This window comes from Tursiops truncatus, chromosome 7 (genome assembly GCF_011762595.2).
Source record: "Tursiops truncatus isolate mTurTru1 chromosome 7, mTurTru1.mat.Y, whole genome shotgun sequence".
NCBI classification, from domain to species: domain Eukaryota; kingdom Metazoa; phylum Chordata; class Mammalia; order Artiodactyla; family Delphinidae; genus Tursiops; species Tursiops truncatus.
In genome coordinates this window covers 57,548,843-57,561,805 of record NC_047040.1, presented here as the reverse complement: position 1 = coordinate 57,561,805, position 12,963 = coordinate 57,548,843, and the positions used below count along the sequence as shown (strand labels likewise).

Here is a 12,963-nt window from a genome sequence, read left to right as displayed (position 1 = left end):
ATAAAAAAGATAGACAGTAAGAAGTGTGGAACTGTGGAGAAATTGGAACCCTCATATATTGCTGGTGGGAATGTAAAATGGTGCAGGCACTTTGGAAGACAGTTGGACAATTCCTCAAAAGGTAAACAGAGTTACCATGAAACCCAGCAATTCAACTTCTAAATATATATCCAAGAGAAATGAGAACTTATGCCCAGATAAAAATACTAGTGCTTATAGAGGCATTCTTAATAACGCCAAAAAGTGGGAACAACCCAGATGTCCATAAACAAAATGAGACGTATCCACACACTGGAATATTATTTGGCAATGAAAAGGAATAAAGTACTGACCCATGCTACAAAATGGATGAAGCTTGAACACATTATGCTAAATGAAAGAATCACAAAAGACCGTATACTGTAGGATTCCTTAATGTGAAATGTCCAGAATAGGCAAATCTGTGGAGGCAGAAAATAGATTAGTGGTTGCTTAGGGCTGGGGGTGGGGCATGGGGAGTGACTGGTAATGGACATGGTATTTCATTTGGGGGCTGATGAAATATCCTAAAATTAGACAGTGATGATGGTTGTACAACTTTGTGACTATACTAAAAACCACTGAAGTGTACCCTTTAAATGGGTGAATTTTATGAGATGTGAATTATATCCCAATAAAGCTGCGAAAAAGGAATCCATTCTTCTGTGAATGCTTTTTATTTTAGCTGTGCTGAACTCCCTTTGCTGTTTCCCACCTCTGAGATCTTATACATAGTGTGCCTGGAATGTTCTCCCCAGTTTTGCCACCGGTAAATCCTGATTTATTCCCAAAACCCAGTTTGCACATCCCCTCTTCTGGGAAGCCTCAGTCCTCCCAGGAAAGTAAGCACTTTTCCGGGCTGCCTCTTTTTTTTAACTGAGATATAATTGACATATAATATATTAGTTTCAGGTGTATAACATAATGTTTTGTTATTTGTATATGTTGTGAAGTGCTCACAATACGTCTAGTTACATCTGTCACCACACATTGATGAGAAAATGAGAACTTTTTAGATCTACTTTCTTAGTAACTTTCAAATAAACAGTACAGTATTATTAGCTATAGTTACCACGCTGTACATTGCATCCCCAGGACTTACTGATCTTATAACTGGAAGTTTGTACCTTTTGACCCCATTCACTGATTTCGCCACCCCCCACCCCTGCCTCTGGCACTCTGGCAACCACCAATCTATTCTCTGTAGTATCTATAAGTTTTTTTTAAAAAATTCCACATATAAGTGAGCTCATACTGTATTTATCTGACTTATTTTACTTAGCATGACGCCCTCAAAGTCTTGCCTCAATTTGGTATTTGGGGAACAGTTGCACGTTTCTCCCTGTATCGCCATTCTTCGTCTGCCTTTTGCTTTGGTTTCGCCTGTGGATCGAGAAGACGAGGAACATATCTTACCACGTTGGCATCTACCCTCAGTGCTCGTCACTGTGCCTGGCACATAGCAGGCACTCAGGGAGTGCTTGCTAAATCTAACTGAATAATCTGAAAGCAGATGGAACCAAGCTCAAGAGTAAACAGCAAAGAAAGGATTACATAAGGTTGTGGTCGTGAACAGCATTTCCTAATTAAACTGCTAAGAATTTGGTAATAATTTGGTGTTTGAGGTGCCTATGGTTATAAAAGCTCTCAAATGTATCCTTTTATCATCCTAGCTATACTTCCAAAAGCCAGCTAGCTTTTAAGCTTTCATTCTTTCTTTTCTCCTACTCTCTTTCCTTCCCTCCCTCCCTCCCTTCCTGCCTTCCATTTTATCCCTGAGTCAACATATGCTTGTTTTTTCCTATTAAAAATTTTAAAAACTCTCCATTTTGAAATAATTTCAGGCTTACAAAAAAGACTGCACACGTCAAAGAACTTTCATATGCCCTTCATGCAGCTTCTCAAATGTTATCTTACAAAACCACAGTACAGTGATCAAAACCAGGAAATCAATATTTATCAAGAACTATTCACTAACCTACCGGCCTTATTCAAATTTTGCCAATTGTCCCATTAATGTTCCTTTTCTGGTCCAGGATCCAATACAGGATCAGAGTCATGCCTTTTCAATCTCTTCCAATCTGGGACAGTTTCTCAGTCTTTCAATGACCTTGACACTTTTACAGAGTACAGGGCAATTGTTTTGAAGAATGTCCCTTCATCTTACAAATGCATAGCAGATACTTTTTGTAGGAGCTGTGCTAGTCTCTGGGGTGCCTGAGTCTAGGTTCAGTCTTTGCCCCCAGGAAGCTGGTCTTACAGTGAAGAGGCGCAGAGATGTACAAATTAACAGGTAATTACAATCTAGTGTAATTACACTACAGTGCTATAATAGAGGTAAACTCTGAGCATGAAGAAGGTATTAGAAGTGGCAATTGGCTATATCTTGGGGGTCCTGGAAAGACTTCTTGCAAGAGAATATCTCATCCAACAGCGGAAGGATGGGGAGGTGATCAGGGCAGAAGGTGGGGGCCACAGACAGAAGACCGTTCCAGGCAAAATTTAACCCATCAAGTATAGCAGAACACTGCAGTCATTTTAAGGAATAGCCTAAATACTCATAAAAACCTTTATAATCAACATGTTTATAAAAACATGTTGAAGAAATCTGCTTTGACCTTTTCTGTCTTGTCAGAATTCATTAAAAAACCCTTGACATTCTGACATTCATCTCTGTACTTTGGCAACTGCAGAAGTTCTGATGAGAAAATTGACTTTAAGAAGCACAATGAATGTGAAGCTAAAGAAAAAAAAATTTATGGAGGTGAATTAATACAAGTAAATTCTGAAGTACATGAGCCTCTGAAGAGAATGATTAAGGATGGTATAAAGGGAAATTAATTTATTGGAGGGACTCTGGCCCTGGTCATTGTCAAGAAGCAATCACATAAACGTCACGATCAAGTCAGACAAAATCATGCAATTGTGTAACCTTTTTGTATCTTGTACCACCCAACAGGAATAGTCCCCACTGGAACACAAGACTTATAATAGGTTTGTGTTAAGAGATAGCTGGCCAGACTCATTTAAAGATGGGCACCTGTATGTTGACTTGTGAACCAGAGCCTAGTCTATCATCACTCAGGGTCAAGTGTTTTTGGTTAGGAACGTTTGAATAAGATTCTTGGCTGTGAGTTAAACACATTATTTAAAGGATGGGGCTATAGGTAAACTGTGCGTTCAGAACAGACCTCCTCTTCTTCTCCTCCGCCTCTTCCTCTTTGTTATTATTTTTTGTTCTCTACTTTCCCTTATGGTAACAGCCTTTCCCCTACCTTACTCCACCTGCCAAAACTTGACCAATCATAATTTCTTCATCTCTTTGGCTACTGTGATTGGCTTGAAGAGTGGGAATAATACTTCAGCATGGCTAATCAGAGCCTTTGGCTGGGATATTTCAAATAGGATCTAGAAAGAGAAGTCTCATTCATCTCTAGTGGTGGAGTTAAACAGGCAGGAGTCTGGAAGTTATAATTAGAAAAATGCAAATGATTCTGACTAGATTCAGGTTAAAAAAAAATCTGGTCAAAAAAGAATGCCATTAGAAATATAAAAAGAGTGTTTTGTCTGGTGTCATTGTGATGTGAATTTTTACATATAAGTTGTGTTTTAAACATTTAATGATTATTCTTCTGAATGCTCATATTACCCTGTCTTTGGTCAGTGGAAACCTTTCAGGTTGGCTCCTGAGAACTGTTGATGCAACTCTAACTCTATAGCTTCCTCACTTTCAGTTGTGATATGTAGACTCATCCTGTACATTTCCTGTTCCAATCAGGAGACAGCTATTTCCCCAAGGATCTTTGGTCTGTTCAGTGGAAAACAATATTTGGAGTCCACAACCTCTTCCCCTTTGTAAGATTCTAGGGAACTAACTTATATTGAAAACTGTTACAGGGAAAATAGCATTTATATTGCCTTTTCCATTTGAACTGTACCTCAAGATATCAACAGTTCATAAGGGGAAGTTTTTCTGTTCTGTGTTTTGTTTTTCAATAGAAGTATTTCAACTAACAAAAGAAGATGGACTGGTATCATTAGAATATCACTATTTTCCATTCCGTTTTGAATTAATGGACCTGGGCAATGATCACCAATGGTTGTTAGCATCTCAAAAAGAGAGACAGCTAGATGTTATGTACTTCTTGATGGAATCAGACTACACCAACAGTGAAGTAATCTTGCCACAAAACAGTTGAGTCCATTCAAGTGTCTCACTATCACTACCAATTTATAGAAAATATAAGGGACAGAGGAATATGTTACACTGTACCACAGACATTCAAACAGCAAAAATCCAACCTTAGGAAGCCTATATGACCAAAACCTGACTTCTTCAACAACAACAAAAACATTTCCAAAAGGTGGGGGTGAGAAGAAAGAGGGAGAGAGGGGGAAAGAGAGAGAGAGAGAGAATGAGAAAGAGAAAGAGAAAGAGAGAGGGAGAGAGAGAAAGAGAGAAGTATGGAAAGGAGGAGTAAACTACAGATTAAAATGTACTTGAGGCATATCAACCAATTTTAACACTTATTGAATATTGACTATTGGATATTGACTGTAATTGGTTATTTGGAAATTGACCCAAACAAACTGGAAACATTTATAAAGCAATTGGGGAAATGTGAACACTCACTGGAGAATTTTGATACTAGGACAATATTTTCTACATATTATTAGGTTGATGAGGGCATTATGGATCTGGTTTTACAAAGAGTTCTTTCCTTCGGAGAGTCTACGCAGGAAGTAATATGATATCTGAGAATTTTCCTCTAAATAACCTGTGGGGAGTGCAGGGTGGTGATGTAGCTGAAACAAAACTGATGAGCTCAGTGATGGGTACACTGGGATTCCTTATATCATTCTACTTTGTATCTGCTTGAAGATTTCCATAATAAGACTTTGTTTTTAACTGAAAAGACAATCTACCACCTGGGAAGAGATATTTAATGCCTAGAACTTAAAAAAAACAAATATATAAAAAGAAGTTATTAATATCAATAAGAAAAAGGCCAAAATTCCAACTTAAAAATTGGGCAAAGGATATGAATAGGCAGTTTACAGAACAAACTCTAATGATTCTGAAACACATTAAGAGATGCTCAGCTTTACCACTAATCAAAAGAATGAAAATTAAAATCACATTGAGATATCTTTGCACAACTATTAGTTTGGCAAACATTAAAATGCTAGATGATACCACATGCCGGAAACTTTGTGGAGAAATGGGAACTGTCCCTTGCCTTCGTAGGAATTAAAATTTTTATATCCACTTTGGAGACCAACTAGGTAACAGTAAGTCTGAAAATCTGCACATCTCCCAGAAATGAAAAATTACAAGACACTTGCCTTCTTCACCTTCGGTAAAGATGGGATGCAAGTGTCTGACCCAGTCTGCCAAACAGATACATCAGCTCCAAACTTTGAATCTGAAAATGACGTTAAAAAGTAGGGACCAAGAGAATGGCCATCATCAAAAAATCTACAAACAATAAATGCTGGAGAGGGTGTGGAGGAAAGGGAACCCTCTTGTACTGTTGGTGGGAATGTAAATTGATACAGCCACTATGGAGAACAGTATGGAGGTTCCTTAAAAAACTACAAACAGAACTACCATATGACCCAGCAATCCCACTACTGGGCATATACCCTGAGAAAACCATTATTCAAAGAGTCATGTGGGCTTCCCTGGTGGCACAGTGGTTGAGAATCTGCCTGCTAATGCAGGGGACACGGGTTCGAGCCCTGTTCTGGGAGGATCCCACATGCCACAGAGCAACTAGGCCCGTGAGCCACAACTACTGAGCCTGCGCGTCTGGAGCCTGTGCTCCGCAACAAGAGAGGCTGCAATAGTGAGAGGCCTGCGCACCGCGATGAAGAGTGGCCCCCGCTTGCCACAACTAGAGAAAGCCCTCGCACAGAAACGAAGACCCATCACAGCAAAAATAAATTAATTAATTAATCAACTCCTACCCCCAACATCTTCTTTAAAAAAAAAAAAAGAGTCATGTACCACAATGTTCATTGCAGCTCTATTTACAATAGCCAGGACATGGAAGCAACCTAAGTGTCCATCAACAGATGAATGGATAAAGAAGATGTGGCACATATATACAATGGAATATTACTCAGCCATAAAAAGAAACGAAATTGAGTTACTTGTAGTGAGGTGGATGGACCTAGAGTCTGTCATACAGAGTGAAGTAAGTCAGAAAGAGAAAAACAAATACCGTATGCTAACACATATATATGGAATCTAAAAACCAAAAAAAAAATGGTCATGAAGAACCTACGGGCAAGACGGGAATAAAGACACAGACCTACTAGAGAATGGACTTGAGGATATGGGGAGGGGGAAGCGTAAGCTGTGACAAAGTGAGAGAGTGGCATGGACATATATACACTATCAAATGTAAAATAGATAGCTAGTGGGAAGCAGCCGCATAGCACAGGGAGATCAGCTTGGTGCTTTGTGACCACCTAGAGGGGTGGGATAGGGAGGGTGGGAGGGAGGGAGACGCAAGAGGGAAGAGATATGGGGATATATGTGTATGAATAACTGATTCGCTTTGTTATAAAGCAGAAACTAACACACCATTGTAAAGCAATTATACTCCAATAAGGATGTTAAAAAAAAAAATGGGTGTGGGCTTCCCTGGTGCCGCAGTGGTTGAGTGTCCGCCTGCTGATGCAGGGGACACGGGTTCGTGCCCTGGTCCGGGAAGATCCCACATGCCGCGGAGCGGCTAGGCCCATAAGCCATGGCTGCTGAGCCTGTGCGTCCAGAGCCTGTGTTCCGCAACGGAAGAGGCCACAACAGTGAGAGGCCCGTGTACCACAAGAAAAAAAAAAAAAGGGTGAATTATATAGTATGTGAATTATATTTCAATAAAGCTTTTTTATCAAAAAGCTTTTTTTTATCAAAAAACAGGGGTTCCAAGCGGAACCCCTGTCGTGAAGGTGGCAGCAGAGACAGCACCTCTGTACAATTTCTGGAGTCGGCAATGAGTACAGTCCTAGAAATAGCACAAGCATCGAGCAGGTGTCATTTGGAAATAAAAGGGGCAGTACCTGTGCCTTTAAGCAGAGCAGCATTGTCCTTATTAGATCAATTCCATGGTGTGATGTTAGGTAGTTTATCTTCAGGTTGGTTCTCAAGCCCTTCCTGAGATTCTGTAAGCTACCTGACATTCTTTTAAAAATTATTTTTCTTGTTTAAATGACCCATAATGGCTTTCCGTTGCTTATAACTAAGACTCTTGACTGATGTGGAAAGCAATTTGGCAATGTCTATTAAAACTGAGGCTATGTATATACCCTACAACTCAGCAACTCCACTGCTGCATATATACTTTAGAGCAACATTGTCCAGTAGAAATTTCTACGATGATGACTGTGCCCTCCAATATGCTAGCCACTAGCCATGTGTGGCTACTCAGCACTTGAAATGTGGCTAGTGTGACTGTGGAATTAAAATTAAATTGTATGTGATTAATTCTAATTAATTTAATTAATTTAAATTTAAGTATCCATATGACTACACAGTGGCTAGTGGCTCTTTATTGAACAGCAAAACTCTAGCATAATGCTTGCCTTTGTGCACAAAGATACACATTACAGCAGTATTTGCATTAATAGAAATTCAGAAACAAGTTGTAGTCACGCAAACAATACCGTAAAGCAGTCAGAATGAAGGAATTGAGTTTATACTATCAACACGGATAAATCTAAAGAACACAATTTGGAGGGAAAAGGCAAGCTGTATCATCTTAGATACAGTGTGACACCACTCTATGTAAAGTTAAAGGAACACAGAAATATTCTTTACTGATTTAAAAATGTAGCAAAATTTAAAAAAACACAGAAGGGAAGACTTCACGCTAAATTCAGGTGTGTGTTCCCCCTGGTAAGAGAGGAGAGAGGCTTCGAGGTCTTCCATGATACACATTCTAAGAGCTGTTAAAGCTTGGGTAAGTATCACTAATTTGTTTTATTGTTAGAATTTTTATCCATGTCTAGGTATTTCATATATCAAATATGAAATATTAAAATATTTTAAAATTCTATAAATATATACCTTTTATACATTGAGTAACTGGCTAGCCTGCCTCTTCAGCCTCCTTTCATTCCAATGATCCTAAGGGATTCTCTGTCCTCCTCTTCTTCCATAATAATGGAGCTGTGGCGAGGGTGAGACTTCCCATTTCCCAGTCCCCCTTGCAGCCACTGGGTGTGGGACTAAACTCTTGCCAATGGAAGGTGGGCAGAAGTGAGGTGAGCAACTTGCCTCTCACAGATTCCTGGCTCTGGACTTCCTGGTGGCTGGAATGGCAACAACCAATATGGCCTTGGCAGCCACATGTGGCAGAGGGAGAGCTGTCATCAGCCACAGTCTCCAAACAGAGCCGTGCACCCACCTGTGACTGTTACCTGAGAGAGAAATCAACTTCCTTATTTCTTAAGCCTTTTTGTTATTGAGTTTCATTATGGCAGCTCCTTTAGATCTGTAATCATCTTTTTTTTTCACTTCTTATGTTCCAAATTTTTCTAGTACCTGCATTGTTCATGGTGTTTATTACTATATTTATTAATTAAGGGATTAGGAGTAAGTATAAAATAATAGTAATTTTCACTCGTATTTAGGAAATAAAGAAAATACTGTAAGTTTTTGTAACTGCCAGATAGAGGATAGTGAATTGAAGATTATACAAACAACATTTTCACAGCAGTTATAATTTACTAAGAATTTCATATCTGGCCCATGTGGGCCTGCCTCTAGTTCCAACCTCTCATTCCCAGATTAAGAAACCACGGCCCACATAAAAAGGAATGAAATAATGCCATTTGCAGCAACATGGATGGACCTAGAGATTATCATACTAAACAAAGTAAGTCAGACAGAGAAAGATAAATATCATGGTATCAGTTTTATGTGGAATCTAAAGATGATACAAATGAATTTATTTATAAAACAGAAACAGACTTACAGACATAGAAAACAAACTTATGGTTACCAAAGGGGAAAGGAGGGGGAGGGATAAATTAGGAGTTTGGGCTTAACAGATACACACTACTACATATAAAGTAGATAAACAACAAGGACTTACTGTATAGCACAGGGAACAGTATCTTGTAATAAGATCTTGTTCAGTACCTTGTAATAACCTATAATGGAGGAGAATTTGCAAATGAAAAAATATATATATAGTATATTTGAATCACTTTGTTGTACACCAGAAACTAACACAACATTGCAAATCAACTATACTTCAATTAAAAAAAGAGAAAGAAACCACAGTCCAAAGTTATTGTACTTGGCTAAGTTTACACTGTGAATTAGTGGCAGAGCCTCCTGGTTCATTCCTACTTCATTCCTCACCTCCTACCACTGCCTCCCTTGCTTGGAAGGGAGCTTAGAGATAATTTGGTTGATGTATGATGCTTCAATTCTGCCCACAGTAATTTATTGAAACATCAGGAAAAGATACACACGCTCCTGGGAATTTATAACTATGGGCCACTCTGAATGTTCACTTACGCACATTATTGTTGGAATAAACTTCTCGGAGCTAGTTAGAAGTTTCGAGACACAGTAATAAGTCTGATTATAAATTCTGGTACAGTGACTCAAAGGCATGAGTGCTCTTCTTCACCCTGGAAGATGAGCATTTACTTTCCATAAGACAATGCCTCTCCAACTTCTCCTTTGCAGTTCCCCAGTGACCAAGCTCTCTGTGTGAGGGGACAAGGTGAGAGAAGGGTTCTGGGTGTAAAATCTAAAGCTCCTGCCTCATGAGCAAAATATCTTTGAACGGTTGTATTTTACTTTGAAAATTCTTGCTGATTTTTGCATGCTACCCTACAACATGGCTTTACTTCTTTTAACATAAAAAGAATCTTTTAAGTCATCAGTTAAATTTCTTAAGTCTCCATTCAAAATCTTTGTGGAAAGTTGATGCCTTATTTGTCCTGTGTCTGGATACACTTCCTCAGGTCCACAAGGGTACAAGTTTCCCTTTTTTTTTTTTTGGCCGCACGCTGTGTGGGATCTTAGTTCCCCTACCAGGGATCGAACCCGTGCTCCCTGCAGTGGAAGCACAGAGTCTTAACCACTGGATCACTAGGGAAGTCCCCAAGTTTCCCATTTTTATACTCATAGTTAAGATATTTGGCATGAGAGTAACTTAATGCTCTTCATTTCAGAGCATCACTTCTCCTTCACTCCCCTGAGATTCAGGTTAAAGTTGCTTAGAATTAAAATCTTCCTGCAGGGGATGTTTAAAAACTGGGACTAACTAGATTCCCATGAGAGCCTAGAAGCTTAGTTTTGGAGGGGGCTGGGGGAGTAGGAGGTCACTTACACTTTGGGGAGAATATGAACAATAGAACAGAAGTGTTAAAGGGATGCTAGAGATGATTTAACACACAGCATCAATTCACAGATAAAACAGCAGAAGTCCAGAGAGATTATGGTTCTTGCCGCAAATTACAAAGCTGGCCAAATATTAACATTGACTTTTTCCTTGATTAATAGTAAGTTGGGATATCTTTTGCCCACATTCTAAAATACTACCAGCTATAGAATGCACAGTGGTCATCGGATGCTTCCCAAATTACCAAGAAGTTGTGGAACACTTATAGTTTCCTAACTCTTCAAGGTGGTTAGTACGATTGAGATAGACATTTTGGTAGATGATTTTAGAATCCTTCTGCATTTGAAATGTTATTTAAAAGCCACGTCATTTTAAGCCATGTTCAGCAACAATACCAAATAGCATTCCTAACTCATAAAAAGAAATAAATTATTTAAGTAGAAATAACATGCAATGCCATAATGCAAAGGTCTAGAGCAGGGCTTGGCAAACATTTTCTGTAAAAGGCCAGATAGTAAATATTTTAGGCTTTGCAGGTCTATAGTCTCCGTTAAAACTACTCAACAATGCCATTGCAGTGTGAAAGCAGTCATAAACAATATGCAAAGGAATGAGTGGGACTATGTTCCAATAAAACATTATTTACAGAACCAGGCAGTATGCTGAATTTGGCCTTCAGGCTGTAGTTTGCAGACCCCTGCCCTAGAGTCCTATATTTTATAGGCTTTAAGTGGTGTGTGTATATAAAGTCACCCAGAATGCTTGCTCTAAAAATGCTAATAATCTTTAGTTTGGTTAGTTTTATTTATTTTTAAAATAGCTCCTACATATTTTAATATGTTGAATGTAAATCTAAGTGACAGGATACTTCTAGAGATGTGAGTGTCCTGACAAGAGTCGTGTAATACGACTCAGCTCAGTTACCTCATCTGTAGCACGGCTTATTGTATCATCCTTATTTAGTTGCTTTTTCTGAACCAGCTGGCTCAGGAATGATAGTTGGATGCACAAAAGATACAAAGGGCATATCATGTATCTCGAGATGAATTTGTTCTATCTATCTGCTTCTTTATTTTGCTTCTCAAGAATGCCAAGTTTCTACACCAGCCTCTTGTGTGGCCCACTGAGAGTCATCGCAGCTTCTTTATCTGAACGCAAGGAAGGGTGCTTACCCACCTCGCATGGGTGTGGCAAGGAAAGCTCTCCGGCTCTGCCAAATGCCATCTCTCTAGCACTTAACGCTACTGCAGCCGGACCTATCCACACACTTTAATTGTTGCCGACAGATGACTGCCAGGCCCCATGGTCTTCTGGCTTTCCATCCAACAACCTGAGAAGGGAGGTAAAAAGGAAAGAAAACTAACAAAACAGGAAAGGAAAGACAACAAAAGGTAAGGTTAATGGCTGAGTGGATAATGGCAGGCAACATCTTTTGCTACCATGAAAAGTATTAAGCCAATGTGTTTGCTGATTTCATTTTGTTGGTGGTCACTTTGCGTTCATTCTGAACATCCAGCAGTTAGCTAAGTAAACACACATGACTGATGAAAGAAGAAAGGGAACTATTTTTACGGGGGCCATTAAACTTTAACTACCATCTGGCAGGGAATGATTAGAGAAGGTCAAAATTAAGGCAGTCGACACAAACGCTGTGTGAATACCTCGGGGAATTAACATGGATAAAGACACTGAACTTGTGGTTAAATAAAGAGACAGACATAAGAGGGAAGTGGTGAACACATCTTTTATGGCTTTGGACCTCATGGTCACGTTCATTGCCAGAGGAGCTCAAAGAGGGGAGAAATAACAAGGAGACCACGAGAAAATCTGAAACACCTGGAAATAATCAGATGTTCTGCACAAATCTTAAAAAAGAAAGTTAAAGAACTACACAGGACCACATCATTTGGGCTTCCTCCCTGCCCAGGAAGGGAATGTTTATAGGAGAGGTGTGTTGAAATCGGAAGATAGTTAATATTCAGATTAGTCTACTATTTCATAGTAGGAAACGGTTGTATATGCTGCTGGGAAGAAACATCAGGAACTATATGCTTGTGAACACTAAAAGACCCCATCATTTTTGGGAACTGCTGTTTGCCCACTAATGAAACAATCATCCAGCAGGTAGTTTGAGAGAGAATTTGAAAAAGGGAAGCTGGGCCTTACTCTTTCAGGTCTTTGGTCAGTTGATAGCACAGTACTTAACCCTAGGGCAGCTTCATCCCGTTGAAAACACACAGAAAAGATTCTTAGAGAAAGCTACTTGTTTTGTCTTGTTTTCTATTTTTGTAGTTTGTATCCAGATGGATTCAGAAGGCCAAATTTCTGAGCATCTGAAAGAGGAACCATGACCAGTGAGTAGTGCTGGGTGGGCCCCTTAGCCTGCTCTCAGTTCTGAAATAAGGAGCTCCATCTGCGGAAAGTCCAGGGCCCTGAGCTTTTCTTTATTAATTCATTTATTAATGGAATATATTTAACATATAACACTGTGTCAATTTAAAGTGTACAACACATTGATTTGATACATACATATATTGTAATAATGATTGCTACTGTAGTGATGGTTAGTCCCTTC

The 12,963-nt window shown here is 39.2% G+C and overlaps 1 long non-coding RNA gene across 1 annotated transcript; it reads right to left on the bottom strand.

Annotated features, from left to right (window-relative positions):
• Positions 1-1,374: 1,374 nt before the first annotated feature.
• LOC141279079 (uncharacterized) lies at positions 1,375-11,607 on the bottom strand. The gene is made up of 3 exons (XR_012332831.1): positions 11,565-11,607; positions 9,123-9,180; positions 1,375-1,401 (listed from the first exon to the last, which is right to left on the bottom strand). It is a non-coding gene; the product is annotated as an uncharacterized lncRNA (long non-coding RNA).
• Between the last annotated feature and the right edge of the window lie 1,356 nt (positions 11,608-12,963).